General features: G+C 38.7%; 1 protein-coding gene across 4 annotated transcripts in view; it reads right to left on the bottom strand.

The window, feature by feature from the left end:
• The window catches only part of LOC138315611 (protein CBFA2T1-like), a 129,617-nt gene that overhangs the window by 17,733 nt on the left and 93,598 nt on the right, over positions 1-18,286 (bottom strand). The window contains exon 1 of one of the 4 annotated variants that reach the window (XM_069256758.1): positions 7,931-8,050. The exons of the other annotated variants lie outside the window; for them this stretch is intronic. The gene's annotated coding sequence lies outside the window, so the exon portion shown is untranslated. Of the gene's footprint in view, positions 1-7,930; positions 8,051-18,286 lie in introns of those variants that run through there. 4 annotated transcript variants of the gene reach the window in all.

Genomic DNA, 18,286 nt, shown 5'->3' with positions numbered 1-18,286 from the left:
TATTAATGACATGTTGTTTATTGTCATATTTCTCTTATAATCATGATCCATAACTGCTTGTTTTAGACATGTTGCAGAAAACTTAAAATTCATTTTATCATTTTCTACAAAATACTGTTTATTATCACACTTTAATTTAATTCAATAAAACCATATATTTTTTTATTGCATGTCATACGAGTAATACACAACTAGTCCTTGTTTTATTCACTAAATGGCATATTGCTTATTGTGATAATTCTGTTAATACCACAGTTCTTTAAACAATTGCTCCCTTTTGCTATTGTAAAATATGTATTGGACCTCACATTGCCCTGTAGTTCATTTATATTGTTACAATAATTAAATCCAGTAAATCTAACCACTGAAAAGTTTTCTATCATAAACTTTTATTAAGATAAAACATCTACTGTATGAAACATGTACATAGTCTCTGGGTCTTTGTGCTTCCAAACCATATGTATATTTATCAAGTACAATATCTGGAAATACCTATGCACTGGTTTCAGTGAAGTCCTTCAGCACACAAAGTTGACAGTCTCTATATATAAAGCTACATCTGTTCCCACCACAGTGAACAAGAAGCACATGTCTATATGTGTTCCAGTCTAGTTCCCACAGACTAGTAAAAAACCCAGGAATGTCTTTTGGCTGTCACTGCCAGTCTCCTGCCCACATGGCCACACCCTCTACAGCAGGTGGCCTCACCCTCCCTGGTACAGACAGATCTGATCCCCTCCCAACCTCTCAGAAACTTTATAACCACTACCATCAATGCTACAAGTAACATGACCACTACCATCAATGCTACAAGTAACATGACCACTGCCATCAAAACCAGCACCACTACCACACAAACACCACCATCCTGACCACCACATACCACCACAAGCACCACCTTCTGAGCCACCACCAACAGCACCATAACCAACCCTATCACTACAATCACCACCACCTGGTTCACTGTTGGTACCACAATCTTAAATATAATTAGAGCCACATTATTGTCACTGCACCACAAACTATCAACAGCAAAACCATATAAAAAGTCTTGTTTATCTAGGTCTTGCTTCAGTGGTAGTGACTTTGGTCACAGCTTTCAAGGTTAAGTTGGAATAATAGATATTAGTAATAAACAAATGAAGTTATAGCCTGGTGGCCAGTCTATCAAATATGTTAGTGTCTTATATTGGACCCAGCTATCAAAATATTGATAATATTAAGTCTGACCACAGCTGTCCACATGGATAGCCCCAGCCACATCAACTTTATGTACATAATTGATCATCAATGAGCATGTGTTCTATGTAACCTGATTTGTACCTACAGCTGGCTTAAATTAGGAAATCTACAAAACAACATCACATCTCAAATTTCAAAACAGTCAGCAAATGGAAACAAATAATTTCGGAATCAAAACTGTAAATACCAAGAACTTTCTCATTTTTCCTGTTTCATAAAATATGATGACCATGCATTGCAACATGATATTCATCTATAAATAACTTGGTTATTTTAGTTCTGCGCCCTTTACAATTATACTTGACCTTTATTACAATAAAGGTTGATGACCTTGACTTGTTGACTTTCACAACCATCAAAGAACTCCCAAAATAATAATCACTGTCTTTATATCCGCCAATCAACAATTGTCCTTGGCATCTTTGCAATATCTTTAAATGACCTTGACCTCTATGACTATATTGGTATATTTTGATGACCCTGACCTCTATGGCTTTGAAATCATCACTGACCTCTATGACAATATATCTTTTATTGACCTTGACCTCTATGACTACATTGAATTTGACATGATACAGCTTGAAAGTTAAACTGGACACCAACACAGTGTAACACTAAACAGACTTTAATTTGTTTCATTAGGGTAGTCACAACAGATACAGATAACAGGTTAAACAAATTTGATCAATTCAGTCAAACCAGAAGCAGCTCCCATCCATCACTTATGTGGTCAGTGTGTGGGCTGGACACTGGCCAGCAGGTTTGAGGTCAGTTACTTATCAGTATGGCTAGGATGAGACTAGATACAGCTGCTGGGATGAAAACACTGCTCACATGTGGTTTTTCTCTGTATCACATTATAGATAAAAGCCTTTTCCCTTGCTCGCCAGTTCTCTCCTTCAGTATATCTGAAGTTGACCATTCTCATGTATCTATATAAGAATCACTAAATTACTCTTCCATTAATGTTTTCAATAGAAATATTTTTCCTTTTTAAACTTATTATGTTTACTTGTTGAAAACTCTTAACTTTTTTTATCCCCCCCCCCAAAAAAAAAAAACCAAAACAAAACTTCTTCCTTAGTTCCTCTTTTCTCCTAATGGTACCCAACAAACCATCTTTATAAAGAAAAAAATCAATATGAATATATCCTGATATTCTATTTTTTCAGGACAAAAATTATACATTACACAAAAATTCTCCATTGAATCCCCCTTCTACTTTCAGGATTTCCCTGTTCCTGGATGAAACCCTCGCCTGCCCCTCCCCCAGTGTACTTTAGCCTATCTATGTCAGGTTTATTTTGACAGCAGTTGATATTCCCCTACCCTGGATTATCTGTTGATCTGTTCAGATGTAGGTATTACTGTAGCCTTTCTCAGATTATTTATAAGATGCTATCAGTTTCAGTCTTTGCACAGCTGTCTTCCTCTCTTCAGATATACAGAACAAGCTGTATCTGTCCTATGTTTTCAACATAAGATTCTAATCTTAAATCACTTTTCATTCGTTCAATATTGTTTTAAATTCCCAAAAAACATTTTTATCAACTTAAAATAGAATGATAAAATGCAGAAAGTATCTCTTAAAACTTCATTTTTGCTGTAAGAAACACATCCTCTTGATGCTAATCCTAATTGTACATTGATTCCATCATCTAAAAAAAAATTATGAATCAATTAAAAAATTAACTATATTGATTGATTATGAAATGTATATGTGTTTTGGTACTATACTATACATATTTTAGCAACATTCTTGATGACCTGATTAATTGTTCCATTAAAAGTTTCCATCTGTAGCGGAAATATGCATGGTTGGAGATAATATTCATTAATCACCATGCTTATCTGTTCAATTAAATCACACTTCTTATTGAGTATGGTGAAACAAGTACTAGGGACAGTGGATCCCTGCCTACATATGTAAACAAGCACCTTGACATATGCAATGTTTTCCAATTAAATGCTGCCCATTTTCCATCCAATATAACAGAGTAGAGCCTCATTGATCTACTCCCAGTAATTTACACAGTGTCTAGTCTGGCCAGCATGTTTTGGTGGGCCCCACCAGCTGGTAGGTACCAGGCACATCTGGCCAATTTATTGGTGGGGAGGGGGACACAGGAATGGGGAGGGACAATAGGATAGGGAGGGGGACACAGGAATGGGGGGGGGGGGCAATAGGATAGGGAGAGGGATACAGGGATAGGGAGAGGGACACAGGAATGGGGAGGGACAATAAGTTAGGAAGAGGGACAATAGGATAGAGGAGGGACAATAGGACAGGGAGGGGGACAGAGGAATTCGGAGAGAGACACAGGAATGGGGAGGGGGACAATAGGACATGGAGAGGGACACAGGAACGGGGAGGGACAACAAGATAGGGAGAGGGACAATAGGATAGGAAGAGGGACAATAGGATAGGGAGGGGGACACAGGAATGGGGATGGACAATAGGATAGGGAGAGGAACAATAGGATAGGGAGGGGGACACAGGAACGGGGGGTAATAGGATAGGAAGAGGGACAATAGGACAGGGAGCGGGACACAGGAATATGGAGGGACAATAGGATAGGGAGGGGGAAACAGGAATGGGGAGGGACAATATGATAGGGAGGGGGACACAGGAACGGGGAGGGACAACAGGATAGGGAGAGGGACAATAGGATAGAGGAGGGACAATAGGACAGGGAGGGGGACACAGGAATGGGGAGGGACAATAGGATAGGGAGGGGGACACAGGAATGGGGAGGGAAAATATGATAGGGAGGGGGACACAGGATAGGGAGAGGGACAATAGGATAGGGAGAGGGACAATAGGACAGAGGAGGGACAATAGGACAGGGAGGGGGACACAGGAATGGGGATGGACAATAGGATAGGGAGAGGGACAATATGATAGGGAGGGGGACACAGGAATGTGGATGGACAATAGGATAGGGAGAGGGACAATATGATAGGGAGGGGGACACAGGAATGGGGATGGACAATAGGATAGGGAGGGGGACACAGGAATGGGGATGGACAATAGGATAGGGAGAGGGACACAGGAATGGGGATGGACAATAGGATAGGGAGGGGACACAGGAATGGGGATGGACAATAGGATAGGGAGAGGGACAATAGGATAGGGAGAGGGACACGGGAATGTGGATGGACAATAGGATAGGGAGAGGGACACAGGAATGGGGGAACAATAGGATAGAGAGAGGGACAATATGATAGGGAGGGGGACACAGGAATGGGGATGGACAATGATAGGGAGAGGGACACGGGAATGGGGGAACAATAGGATAGAGAGAGGGACAATATGATAAGGAGGGGGACACGGGAATGGGGATGGACAATAGGATAGGGAGAGGAACAATATGATAGGGAGGAGGACAATAGGATAGAGGAGGGACAATAGGATAGGGAGGGGGACACAGGAATGGGGAGGGACAATAGGATAGGGAGAGGGACAATAGGATAGAGGAGGGACAATAGGATAGGGAGGGGGACACAGGAATGGGGATGGACAATAGGATAGGGAGAGGGACATGAGAATGGGGGAACAATAGGATAGGGAGAGGGACACAGGAATGGGGGAACAATAGGATAGGGAGAGGGACAATAGGACAGGGAGGGGGACACAGGAATGGGGAGGGACAATAGGATAGGGAGAGGGACACGGGAATTGGGGAACAATAGGATAGGGAGAGGGACAATAGGACAGGGAGGGGGACACAGGAATGGGGAGGGACAATAGGACAGGGAGAGGGACACGGGAATGTGGAAGGATAATATCATTGAAAGGGGTGAAGAATGGTGTGACAAGGAAGGATACACAGCTGTGAATTTGGGGCGATAGGATTGGGAGGGGTAAGGAATGGTGTGACAAGCAAGGGTGGAAAAGGGGGACACAGGAATGGGGGGCAATAGGATTGGGAGGGCTAAGGAATGGTGTGACAAGCAAGGTTGAGAGAGGGGGACACAGGAACGGAGGGGGGGGGGACACAGGAATGGGGGGCAATAGGATTGGGAGGGCTAAGGAATAGTGTGACAAGCAAGGGTGGGGGAGGGGACATTGACAGGTTGGGAGGAGGAGCAAACAAATAAGGGGGAGAGATTGAGAGAAAGATAAGAATGGGTAGACAAGGATGGGGAAAGATTAGAAAGATAAAATCAAACTAGAGAGGGTTAAAATTAGAAATGGGGAAACAAATAAAAGGTGAAAGAAAAGGACAGGGAAATGGAGGTGAGTAGAGACAAGAAAACGTGGGGAAGGGATAAGAAAAAATGTGAGTTGAGGGGGGTGTGGAGAAGGGGGATAGGGGTATGAGGGAGAAAAAGATAAGGATAAATAAGAAAAGACTGAGGACCAGATGATTGGGAGGGGGGATTGGAGCAGACAAGGTGGAAGGCAAAGTGATTCTTCTCCAATCTAATTTAATCTCTCACAATCAAATGTAATGAATGAAATCTGGGATTGGGCTGTAATACAATGGTGTTTTGGTGTTCATCTGTCTGTCCATCTGTCTATTGTCTTAAAACAGATCCTGCTGCATGGACAGAGAATTATCTGGGGAGATAAACCAGATAATCTGACAAAACAAACATGCCAATTTTTTCTGGCATTTGTACATTTCCAAATGAAAATATAAGCAAGATATATATCATTGGATAGAAACCAGCATTGCACTGACACGAAAAAGTCAGGGAGATTTTCAAAAGATATTTCTACATTTTCACATGAAAACTGTAAAGTTCACAAGATAACGGGCCATAATTTGATGGAACTTATCTTGACAGAGAAATTCACACAACTGGTACTGATCAAAAGTCAAGTTTGAGGAGATATCTACTTCTACATGTACATGCATCCAATTATGATAAATGGATGTAACCAAAAGTTTGTATAAATATGGTCCTGTGAAACCGCCCAACATTCCTGACAATTACAGATAATTCAACCATTAACTAAACTAACCCTTTGTATTCCACAGGCTCTTTTGTTTTCTCCGTAATAATAAAAGAAACAAAAAACACCCATCTTTTGGCATCAAATACCTCGTGTAGAGCTATTGTACATGGAGTTGAAGCTTATGTGTGCCATCCTGCCCTTCTCTCTGCCATCTTGACTGTTTCAGCCAAGACTCTGCTCCTAATTGCAGCTGACGGCGGCCATGTGTTTTTGGAATTCCACCTGATAGATCAACATGTTGTAACATCTGGTGCTAGTTTACATCTGGCCGACTATGTGGTACCAAAGTGGAATGCCGCCCTGCCACTCTCTCATAAGCACATGCACTTCCTTTTTCACTTCCGAGTGAAAAATGTATTTTTTCCCTCATTTAATTTCTCACACACGAGTAAACCTCTCAATTCCATTACAACTCTATGTAGCCTTTAAAAATATCCAAGTTTCAATGAAAATTGAAAACACATTTTCTATAGGTTTAAAGGGAAATGGGAAAATGCCAGTGTATATTAGGAGCAGACGGTTCTGATAACTTCTCCCCCTTAGAAAGAATTGCTTCAAAAATTCTTGGAATATGTTTATGAAGTATACCTAATGAAATCGCACAAGTGTAAAGGATGTTTTCAATCTAACTAACAAGATGCTGAGCATTAATTCATCCTGTGGGAAGGTTTTCCACACAATTTGTTTGTGAAAAGATTGTTACGTATTATAACTTTACCAGACAAGGTGGTTCTCATTAAACACAAAGACAGATGATGGAGTGAATTAACGGGTAGATTCGGTCAGAATTATAACTAATAATGTAAATTGTGTTTTGATATACACGTGATCATACTATTTGTATATTGACCAATCAGATGGATTGTAACTTATTTTAATTGTTATCCACCTATTCCCAGGGAAGCTTATCTTTAACAGCTACAAAGGTGTAGATTTCTAACTGACACTGTTCATAATAATTTCCATTTAAAAAACTGCTGTTATCTGATGTGCTCTTGAGAAGTGTAAAAAGGCATTAAAGCAACATTAACTTAAGGAACAAACATAAGATTTTAGAGAAATCATAACTTTATAGTCTCTCATAGCATTTCATTTCCAAGTTGTCCTTCATTCAGATTGCATAAATATATATTGACTATAATTGTAAACACAAAGTTTATTGCTAATTCCTGTTGCAACACTTAAATTAATCTACCTCTGTATAAAATTGATATCCGTCTATAACTTCCATGTGTCAAATCATATCTTTGTCTATAACTACTTTTCTTCTACCACCTGTCTTCAACTACGGACCGAAATAACCAAAGTGGTCATGTGTTCCAACATTTCACCACTAGCCTTCTACCTCTAGGTTTCTAGTTTGAATTTCATGAGTGTAAGTTGTCATGACCTAATCATAGGTCTGTGGTATTTCTCTGGGTAATATGGCTTTCTTTCTAAGCATTGCCCTTCTTTAATGGCGCTGGCTGTTAATTGATTGGACGTAAAACAAACAATGCCTATATGCTTACTATTCCTTGCCTATAACTACTGCTTATCTAGCTATAACTACCATATTTATCTATCACCTGTCTACCAGTATATATCTTTCACTTGCCTTTACCTGTCACCTGTCTACAAATGTACCCATACCTATCACCTAACACTCTATATGAACTAATATGTCTTCAAATAGATTATCTCTAACACAACTAAGATATGAGAATTTTAATATATACATACCAAACAATCTTCCAATCTATCTGGCTGTCTTTAATACAAGATGATTAAGGTCACAGTCACAGTGAAGGAAGGATTAAAGTTTTCCAAGCTACGGTATGTCACCATCAATCTTTCTCCTGGTCCTTTAATAGTACAAGTCTTTGGCACTACTGAAGTCTCTAGTAATAATACTCGTAGGTCAATGACTTCAGTCAGAAGGTTTTTACCTTCTATATATACAAAGTTTTTTTTGTTTATTTAAATTCCTCGATTATCTCTTAGGATATTTAAATTTCTATAAAATGAATGTTGCTAATGTTTATTACTCCTCTGAAAACATGGCTGATTGAACCGAGTACAGGTGTGTCTTACCAGATATATTGTCTCGTTAACATTGTCTCCAAGCAGCCATATGTCTCAGCATATAAAACCAACAACCATAGACATGTTTAAGTTGTTAACATTCCTCAAGAGATGCGACACAATAGTCAGCCAGCGATGCCTTCTGCTTCAATCGCATCTTCTTCCAGGGAAATATCTGTATGTTGTGTGTTGAGGACCGTGTATGAGAATCAGAAAATTATGCTGGGGAATTTCCAATAGTCTGTGCCTGGCACCACCGAGGAATCATCAATACAGCGATGTTGTCTCCGAGACGGACTCAAACTGAATGACAGAGAACCGTCTGCTCCATACCGTCACCTTCTGTCACCTGCATCTTTTGGCCAGCCTCAGCAGCTGCCATCTGGTAGCCGTGGGGACGGGACTACAGTGTAAGACACCAAACCGATCAATAATGGTAATAGGATACAAAGCACCGACCAACCATTGCCCACGTCTCAACAACACTTCTTTCTACCTGGTAACTATCGCAGAGCTATGTAATCGCAGAATATCATTTGGAGTTTCAGTGGTAATTTTCTCGATCACAGTGCTACGTAATCGTAATTGTAGAATATCATTTGGAGTTGCATGGTAACTTCCTCTATCAAAGACTACGTAATTGTAATCATAGAGTATCATTTGGAGCTACCTGGTGGCTCGCTCCAACCAACATTTACATCATCGTTACGACAGAATGTCATTTTGAGTAGGTGTCTTGTTAAATATCTGTTGTATAATCAATGATTCGCTTCATATAAAGGCCTGGACCGATGAAAATGGAAACTGTCCGATATAGAGCTTATAGAACTAGCTACAGCATTCTCAATTTATTGGAAAAATTGATAAAAGTATACAAGTATCAAGCAAATGCATATGTACAGGTGCTAAGTGATTGAAACTCATTGGGATGTCATCTTTGTCAAGGCCAAGATGTTCTTTTACTGACACATGTTCATAAATGCAGATCTTATATCAGAAGATAAATATGCGATATTCACGATCAATAATTAAGCAAAAGTAGAGACATGTGACATTTTGATAGCAAACTGTTACTTTCAGCAGGCCTGCTAATAAATGACCAGTGAGTAGATTGCACACACTGCAATGGTAAAAGTGTACAATATGGTAAAAATTCTAGTAAGCATTAAGTAAGCAATCATTTATGATCTTAGTACAACACAAATGTTGCTTCTTTAAAGTCTACGGACCCCCTAATCTCTTTAGAAAATTTCCAATGAGTTGTATCCAGATGGAATAGATATACACACTCTTTTCATTTTCATACCAGGGTAAACTTAAAAAGTGTGACATATCTTATATCATTTGTGACATCCATACATGTGTTTAAGATATAAAACAGGCTATTTTGTGACAAATAAATCTTTTAGTGCCATATATTATTTAATTGAACAAATATTGCAAGAATTTAAAAATGCTTCCCCTTTATTTAAATTTTACACATACAGGAAGTTTACATATGGTAGATTTAGAGATGAAGTTTTTGTAGGTTGATAAAAATAACATTTGTCTTTTTTATTTCAAATAGTCCAATTTCCATCAAAAACAAAAAGGAACGAGGATATTTGACAATATCAGTTTGGGATATCCCTATTTATAAATATATCACTAGCAACAACAAAGCTGTTTTTCGGCCTCTGTGATTTAGGGAATAAAATTAACACATAACCTTGTGTATTTTGATGAAGAAGGTGACAAATATTGCATTGTCAATTCTAAGTCACCCAGATTGCATGCCATTCTATACTTTGTCTTTTGCCTTGCTTAAGTTTGCATAGAACACACAGATCAGAGCGTCCCTGCAGACTTATTAACCAATGTTTTAGTCCACATTCCATGAAGCTGCCGACTAGTTTTTCCTCTCAGCATGTCACGATTAAGCCGATGATGCTCCTGTTTGACCTCAATGACTCCAATCTCTATCAATGTTGTCACATGGGAACCAATGTCAGGTGCAGGGAAAAATGACTTCATTAGCCAAATGACTTGAGAAGCCAGTCAATGCAGGGATCAGCAGACCATCTGACAACCAGCACAAATCAATCCATCTGTTTGTCCACTTTACTTCTTATTCCTAGAACAGGACACCCAAGGGATCTGTATGACATTAATGGGGCACCATCAAGGGAACTGTACTGAATGTAATAGTGTGGAAACACAAAATGGGGGCTCCAAGACTGCCCCTGTGGTGGGAATTTGTTTTTGTTCAAATGAGGGTCTCTTAGAATGACCCCTTTAAGGGTTCTTTTTTTTGAGGTTCCATCAAAGTCTTTGGGGTTCTTTTGTGAGGTTACAATGTGAGTCTTTGAGACTTAAAGACTTAAGACTTTTGGAAATCTTTGGTGACCTCAGGTTCTTTAGTTTTAAACTTGGTGGATGGAGGGTAGTGATATCAAGAAGTACATACTGGCCATTTGTGGGGTTTGTGACAATATCCCTTTTATGATAACAAGCTTTCCTCACAATTTAGGATTAATGATGATGAAAGACAACTATATCTTTCTTAATATGTTTACTGTGCATTTTTCTGATTTTTTTTTTTCAATTTTGTTTTATGATATAAATGGGAAGATAACTCTAACACTTAATGTGTAATGTAACAAATACGGCATTAACCCAATGGGAATAAGGAGGATTCCTTTATGGATCCCTCTTTCAGGATTTTACAGTTTTATCACAAGTCTGTGGAATTAGAATGATTATCTCCTAATATCTAGTCACTGTCCCTGAAATGGTGGGCTCCCCTGGGGCCCAAATGCCTTAGAGGGAGATGAAGGAATCCTTGTTATATCATCAACAATGACTTTTGTTGTTTTATGATTATAGATATCAAGCCACACATCACCGGCAAATCTATCGGGGGCTATCAACCATGCTCTTTGAACCAAAGAGAAACACAGCACTGCCGTCTACGCTGTAATGTCGATTTATGACAGAGACTAGACACGAGACATAAGTCAACAGTGCTGAAGACCTAAAAAAACACTAGTAGTTTTTTTTCCTATAGAATGCTATATCTGCTGCATCAAATATACCTAGAATAGGATTTTAATGAGGAATTTGACTTCAAATTTTGGTACATGAAGTTTTACTATGGACAAGGATTGGTTTGGTTAGGTTAGTATAACGTCCTATTAATATCCAGGGTCAGTTAAGGGCATGCCAGGACTAGGTCGGGGAGGAATTTTCATTAGGTTATGGCAAAGAAAACCTTTTCATATAGCATTAAATGGTTATTATTGAACACTAACATTTATTTCCTTATTGATTTTAAATTCAGTTTTCATTAACAATAATCAATATAAATTATTCAAGTCTGTCAAGTGTTTTCAATTTAATTGATCTTTTTTTTGAAATGATAATGTTTCATTACAGACTAAGGTAAAATATTTCACCTTATTTGTATCTTTTGGTATTTCTATTAATCTTTTTATCAAGAAGACAAATCTACAAAGTCAAGATCTTTTAGAAAGCAATCTTTCATTGATTTAAAACAAAAAGCTCATAAAAACATTGAAGAGTTGACATTTTGATAATAATTAGATGATGAACAGCTGTTGAAGAAGTTTTCTTACCACAATATATAAATATAAAGCATTTGATATGGGAAAAAAATCGTCCACAAAGAGTTAATTGTGTTGTGTTTTGGTAAACATGATGAAGTGTGTTTATCTACGACAATCAATTTTACAGAAAATAATCGCTGATTGCTGCGTGAAAGCGAAGCAGTGTTGTGTGACACTGGCGAGTGCACCAATATACCTCACATCTGGTAAAATTGCCCCCTCCCTACAACTTCTGTATATACACTCATACATATACCACATGTAACTATTTGAAAAGAAAACAGCTCAGTGGCGCCATACTGCTATTAATTCCGTATGTTCTGTCTGAATGATGAGGGACACAGTGTTTTTGAGTGGAAACACAGACATGCTACACCCCCTCCCCCTTCCGCCCCCACCCCCACCCCCTCTATATATAAACTCATTATTGATGACATCACATAAGTATAATCTGCAGCGTGACCATGATCACTGACAGTCATAAAATTCTGCAGGACAATAACGTGGAGGTGCAGTTCCTGGGAGAGTTACATAATTAATGCAGGTGGGGTGACATTTCTAAGGGGGAGGTATTGAACATTATACAAACACTTGTAGACGCTGGGAGTAGCCAGAGTCGACACATGGTTTAGTAATTATGAGGTAAATATTTCCCAGTCCCCCTCCCCCGAGAGGCTCCTCCACTACCATCAATCAAGATAAGTATATATATATATATGTATGTATATCAGAAACACATGTCAGACTAAGAACTTCAACAAAATAAAGCAACATCTAAATCTAAACAACACAAAAGAAATACTACACCATGAAAATGATATTCATTTTTCATAAATGTAAGGATGAATTAAATATTTGTAAACATATTATCATAATATCTGGGAAACAATTTTTTATTCCATTTACATGTTATTATGTATCTAGTCGATGTTTCTGGTCATATCAAAGAATGTTTTATGAATAAACAAGGATGTTTTGTTGATAATACACTGTACATACATCTGTTGCATTCAGGTTCACTTGTAGTAGCTGGTGACTATAGTTCAATGAATAGAACATCAGCACATAATTGTCCTTAAAATTGCCTCATCTTATCATGCAGTGGAGTACAGACTATTTGATATTCTGCCCTCTAAAGATAATCATCTTAAATTACTGTTATAGTATGTTAGTAATTTATGTGGGGCAAAATTTTTGCAAATTTTAAGTAAACGTAAGAAAATTAAATTAAAATGGTTGCAAAGGTATATATATCAATCCTTTCTTAATATTTAGGAGATCAAATTTTCGAAATTATAGCAATGTTCTTCAATTAAATTGCAATAACAATCACTGCAAATACAAAGGTGTGTCCTTCCCCTCTTAAAGAATATTATGTTTTCTATCCCTAACACCAGTGACCACCCAAACAGTAACCCACCCCTCTTACCATATCATCCCCACTCACCAGTACCTCTTACCATATCATCCCCACTCACCAGTACACTATCCTTCTAACAATGTCCCTCCCCTCTAACCATATCATCCCTATTCACCAGTACACTATCCTTCTAACAATGTCCCTCCCCTCTAACCATATCATCCCCACTCACCAGTACACTAAACAGATCACATTGGAGGGCCCAGTTATGATTAGCAGAAATATGCCAGTAGGAGATTCGCCCCCCTGGTATCAGAACAAGTGACAACAGTGCTCCTCTGTTTTCTGTCCCGTCTATACTTATCAGTCTGTGACATATTATAGTACAGAAAGTTTTACTTATCTCTCCATACAAAAATTTACAGGTGCTTACATCTGCTTTTAATACTGATAATCCTGCCACAAATGTTTATCTGAAAATTGTCTAGAGATGTGCATGTCTGTGGCATTAAATCTCCTGCAGGTTAAAAGTACAAGTCGTCTTACATTCTTTAATCTTTTAAAACAACAACACGAAAACCATTACTATCTCTAATATCCACTGCTTCACTATCAATCTTTCCTAATGCTGCATTGGCATTTTTTGTCCAATGTCATCATCCACCTTTTTTATTATTTTTTTTGAATCTTAAAAAAACAACCTCCTTTTTAGAATTTTATGACATTTGGCCACTGCAGCTGTATATTCCTGATTTTGAAGAGAGTAATATTATTTGTCCATTCTATTCACTTTCAGATTGCATTTTTTTTAATTACTTTGTACACATTCAACATCATAGAAATCATTTTTGAACATGAAAGACTGGTTTAAACACTTGTTAAATGAAACATACAAATATCCGCCCATTTTTGATGAAAACAAAAAAGGCAGCCAAAGGCCTTTGAGTGAATTTGCCTGTTCCTCCAAAAATAGTTTGATCAGACATAAATTGTAATTGACACAAGCCACCTGCTTCACTCAGGGGAAGTGGCCAGCCCACTGCTGCCACTACAAGGTTGTGTATTGACAATTGACACATAACAGGCAGGGCCTGGCCAGTATAGCAGACACTCTACTGTCCACAGAACAGACAGGGCCAGGCCAGTACAGCAGACACAACAGTCCACAGAACACACAGGGCCAGGCCAGAATAGCAGACTGTCCACAGAACAGACAGGGTCTTGCCAGTAAAGCAGACATTCTACTCTCCACAGAACAGACAGGGCCAGGCCAGTACAGCAACACTCTACTGTCCACAGAACAGAAAGGGTCTTGCCAGGAAAGCAGAGACTCTACTGTCCACAGAACAGACAGGGCCAGGCCAGTACAGCAAACACTCTACTGTCCACAGAACAGACAGGGTCTTGCCAGTACAGCAGACACTCTACTGTCCACAGAACAGACAGGACCAGACCAGTACAGCAGACACTCTACTGTCCACAGAACAGACAGGGCCAGGCCAGTACAGCACACACTCTGCAGTCCACAGAACAGACAGGGTCTTGCCAGTAAAGCAAACACTCTACTGTCCACAGAACAGACAGGGTCTTGACAGTAAAGCAGAAATTCTACTGTCCTCAGAACAGAAAGGGCCAGGCCAGTACAGCAGAAATTCTACTGTCCATATAACAGGATGGGCCTGGCCAATACAGCAGACACTCTACTGTCCACAGAATAGACAGGGCCTGCCCATTACAGCAAGACACTCACTACTATTGTCCACGCGACAGAACCAGACATAAAGAGTCTCCTGCCAGTAAAGCAGACATGCTCTATTGTCCACAGAACAGACATGGCCAGGCCAGTGAAGCATATAGCCTACTGTATCCTAGCCAGTCAACATACTGTCTACAAATGCCAGTACTTCACTGCATAAAACAGTAAACACTGTCTATAAGGGCCAAACTACACTGTCTATAAGGGCCATACTACTTCACTGTCTATAAGGGCCAGTATTTCACTGTCTATAAGGGCCACTACTACACTGTCTATAAGGGACAGTGCTTCACTGTCTGTAATGGCCAGTACTACACACTGTCTATAAGGGTCAGTATTATACTCTCTATAAGGGCCAGTACTACACTGTCTATAAGGGCCAGTACTACACTGTCTATAAGGGCCAGTACTACACTGTCTATAAAGGCCAGTACTACACTGTCTATAAAGGCCAGTACTACACTGTCTATAAGGGCAAGTACTACACTGTCTATAAAGGCCATTTCTACATGGTCTATAAGGGCCAGTACCACCATTCAATAAAGGTCAGTCTACTACACAGTCTATAAAGACATTTCTACATGTCTATAAGGGCCAGTAATACCTAAAGGACCAGCAATACTTTGTTTCCAGTGGCCAGTAATGTCAAATTACATACTGGATAATAATTAGGACTAGTCATACTGATATCACAAATACTTGACACACACCACCAATAAGGCCAACAATAACACTGTCCATTAAGGTCCAATCACACAGACTAAATTTTCTTTTGTTATCTGTAAGTGAAATAATGACTAAATTAAACATTATTTTCATGCCTAGAACGCTTCTTAGGGACACAATTTACCTGCACCGTTGATGAACAGCTACGAGGTATGTACATGTTTAAGGCATTGTCATGTGCTATCCAGGTATTATGACCAAACAACACTTTGACACACCACTATCACAGGCAACTGGCAGCACAATAACTTAAATATAAGGACAAGTTTAGGAGACTAACAAGTGTTCTTTTTCTCAGGAATGCTCTGTGTATTCCCAAACTTATCAAGGACTCAGGTCAGTGCAAGTCCAAGAATTCTTTATGGTTTGAACATATGCCACCTAAAATGAAAATACTGGAACAGTGTTTGACTAACAATCATACTTTGCTGCAGATTAGGTTGAGAATCACGGGAAATAAATGCATTTTGTCATTGTGGCAAAATAAGTTTGTTTCAAAAATGATTTTCAATGGATTAACTGAGAAAGATTGAGTCAGAAAATTCAATCAAAACATTAATTTTGGAACAGAACTGTGAAGGAACTATCACAGACAACCAGGAAGCTTTTTCGGTAGAACAATCCACTAGTGTACCATGATCTGGTTGTTCATTTACCACTTCTACAAAAGTTGGTGTCCATATTCAAACCTTTTATGAAGAGTGGTGAAATTTTTTCAAGGGATATCTAAAGCTAGATGTGAACTTGATTTTTAGGGATGAAGGTTTCAACAGGGGAGTGAGGATTCAGCTAAACTGGATCTATTGATCATCAGTGACCAGGGGCTCAATTTAGTGTTTAGGGGACCTGGGTTTGAACCTAGTGTATTTTCTTGCTCTTAGTAAATTTGTATAGAAGATAACATTACAGTGAATATTTGTATTGAAAATTTATCAACTCCCATACTGACCTAAAAATTTGAAAGACTGGCATCATTTGAAGCCCAGTCTTTATTTAAAAGGCCTGATCAAGACTATCTATGACCAATGTCAAAAATTACTTCTTCTACTAAATAGTTGTTTTGTTTTGAATTTCAATTAATGTTTCAAATCAATAATTACAAAGCTTTTATAACAATTTCATCTAAGTTTATAAATTTAGTTATAAAAAAAGAATCCCTAAATAGCACAAAAAGAGAGAAGACAGCATGAAGTAAATGTTGATAATAAAAGGAAAATGAAAGTAGAAAACTACTTACAAAGGTGTCAGAACTGATGTAAACATTTGGGAACAAATAGTGATAGTGAAATTTGTGAGGCCTTTAGCGACATCACCACTCAGATCAGTCATTGATTGTTCCAATACAGACTGAATCATAATGAGGTCTGCTAGAAATATTCAATATGTATGCCTGATGTCTCGCCTCTCAAGTGTGGGCAGAACAGGTACGAAACTGACAGGTGTGCAATGGGAACCAAGCCGGCTGTCAGACTAAATACATATCGACATTAGGTAAGCTAGTATTTACAAAACTATCACCAAAGGTTAAGGCTGCATGCTCCGACTTTTATTTGTAAATATGAGCGCCACTTGATCGAATGAAAAATATTCAAATAAGCCATTAAAATATACTTTCAAACTATTTGCTGTTTTTGAATCAAAATATAAGGCTGACAATGCATCCTGGCATATTAGCATTGTTTTTTATGTTTGTATTTTCTTTTTCAGGCAAAATTTTCTTGAAATAGTTATAGGCTCTTTTATTGAAATAAAGTATAGAAAAGTCTTTTTTTCCCCTTCTATTTATATCATACAGTATCATGATCAAAATAGGTAATGCACTGTATAAAGGGCATTACCACAATAGTACAGACCTGTCTGTATGGTAGTTTCTCAACATCACAAACCACTAAAGATCAACACAAAACATCAAAAATAATATTGTATTACCCTATCCTTCACCTCATCCCTCACTACTATGGACTTACACACATGGAAGGTTAAGCCTCCTTAATTATATAGCAGAAAGGTGATACAGCATCACAACAGTACAGACTTATTTCCCTGGTAGTTTCTCACCAGTACCAGAGACAGATGAGCTATCACCCACCTCTCCCCACCACACCCTAGTTTCCCACACACAGGATAAGTCCTTTTATAGTACAACACATATCACAACAGTACAGACTTATCTCCATGGTAGTTTCTCACCAGTACCAGTACCAGATGGACTATCACCCACCCTCTCCCCACCCCATGCTGGTTTCCCACACACAGGATAAGCCTCCTTATAATACAAGAGATAGGTGGAGAAGCCCCCTTAATGACACTACTGATAGATGGCACACAGACGGTGACAAGCATCCTTAATGAATTGATCTGTCCACTTACACCATGCACTGACAATGATGAGTCCATTTAGACATCAATAAATCGCCTGCCATTAAACAGCCCATTAAATGTTTCCATTCCTGCTGTTAGATCTGACCTCATAATACTAAATGACCTCATCCGCTGACCATCTGCTGTTTACCCAAACAATTCAATATTGTCCAGAGACCATCTTTAAAAGACACCAAAATAAAAAG

The sequence above is a fragment of the Argopecten irradians genome, chromosome 2, assembly GCF_041381155.1.
Source record: "Argopecten irradians isolate NY chromosome 2, Ai_NY, whole genome shotgun sequence".
NCBI classification, from domain to species: Eukaryota; Metazoa; Mollusca; class Bivalvia; order Pectinida; family Pectinidae; genus Argopecten; species Argopecten irradians.
This window is presented reverse-complemented; position numbering and strand designations above follow the sequence as displayed.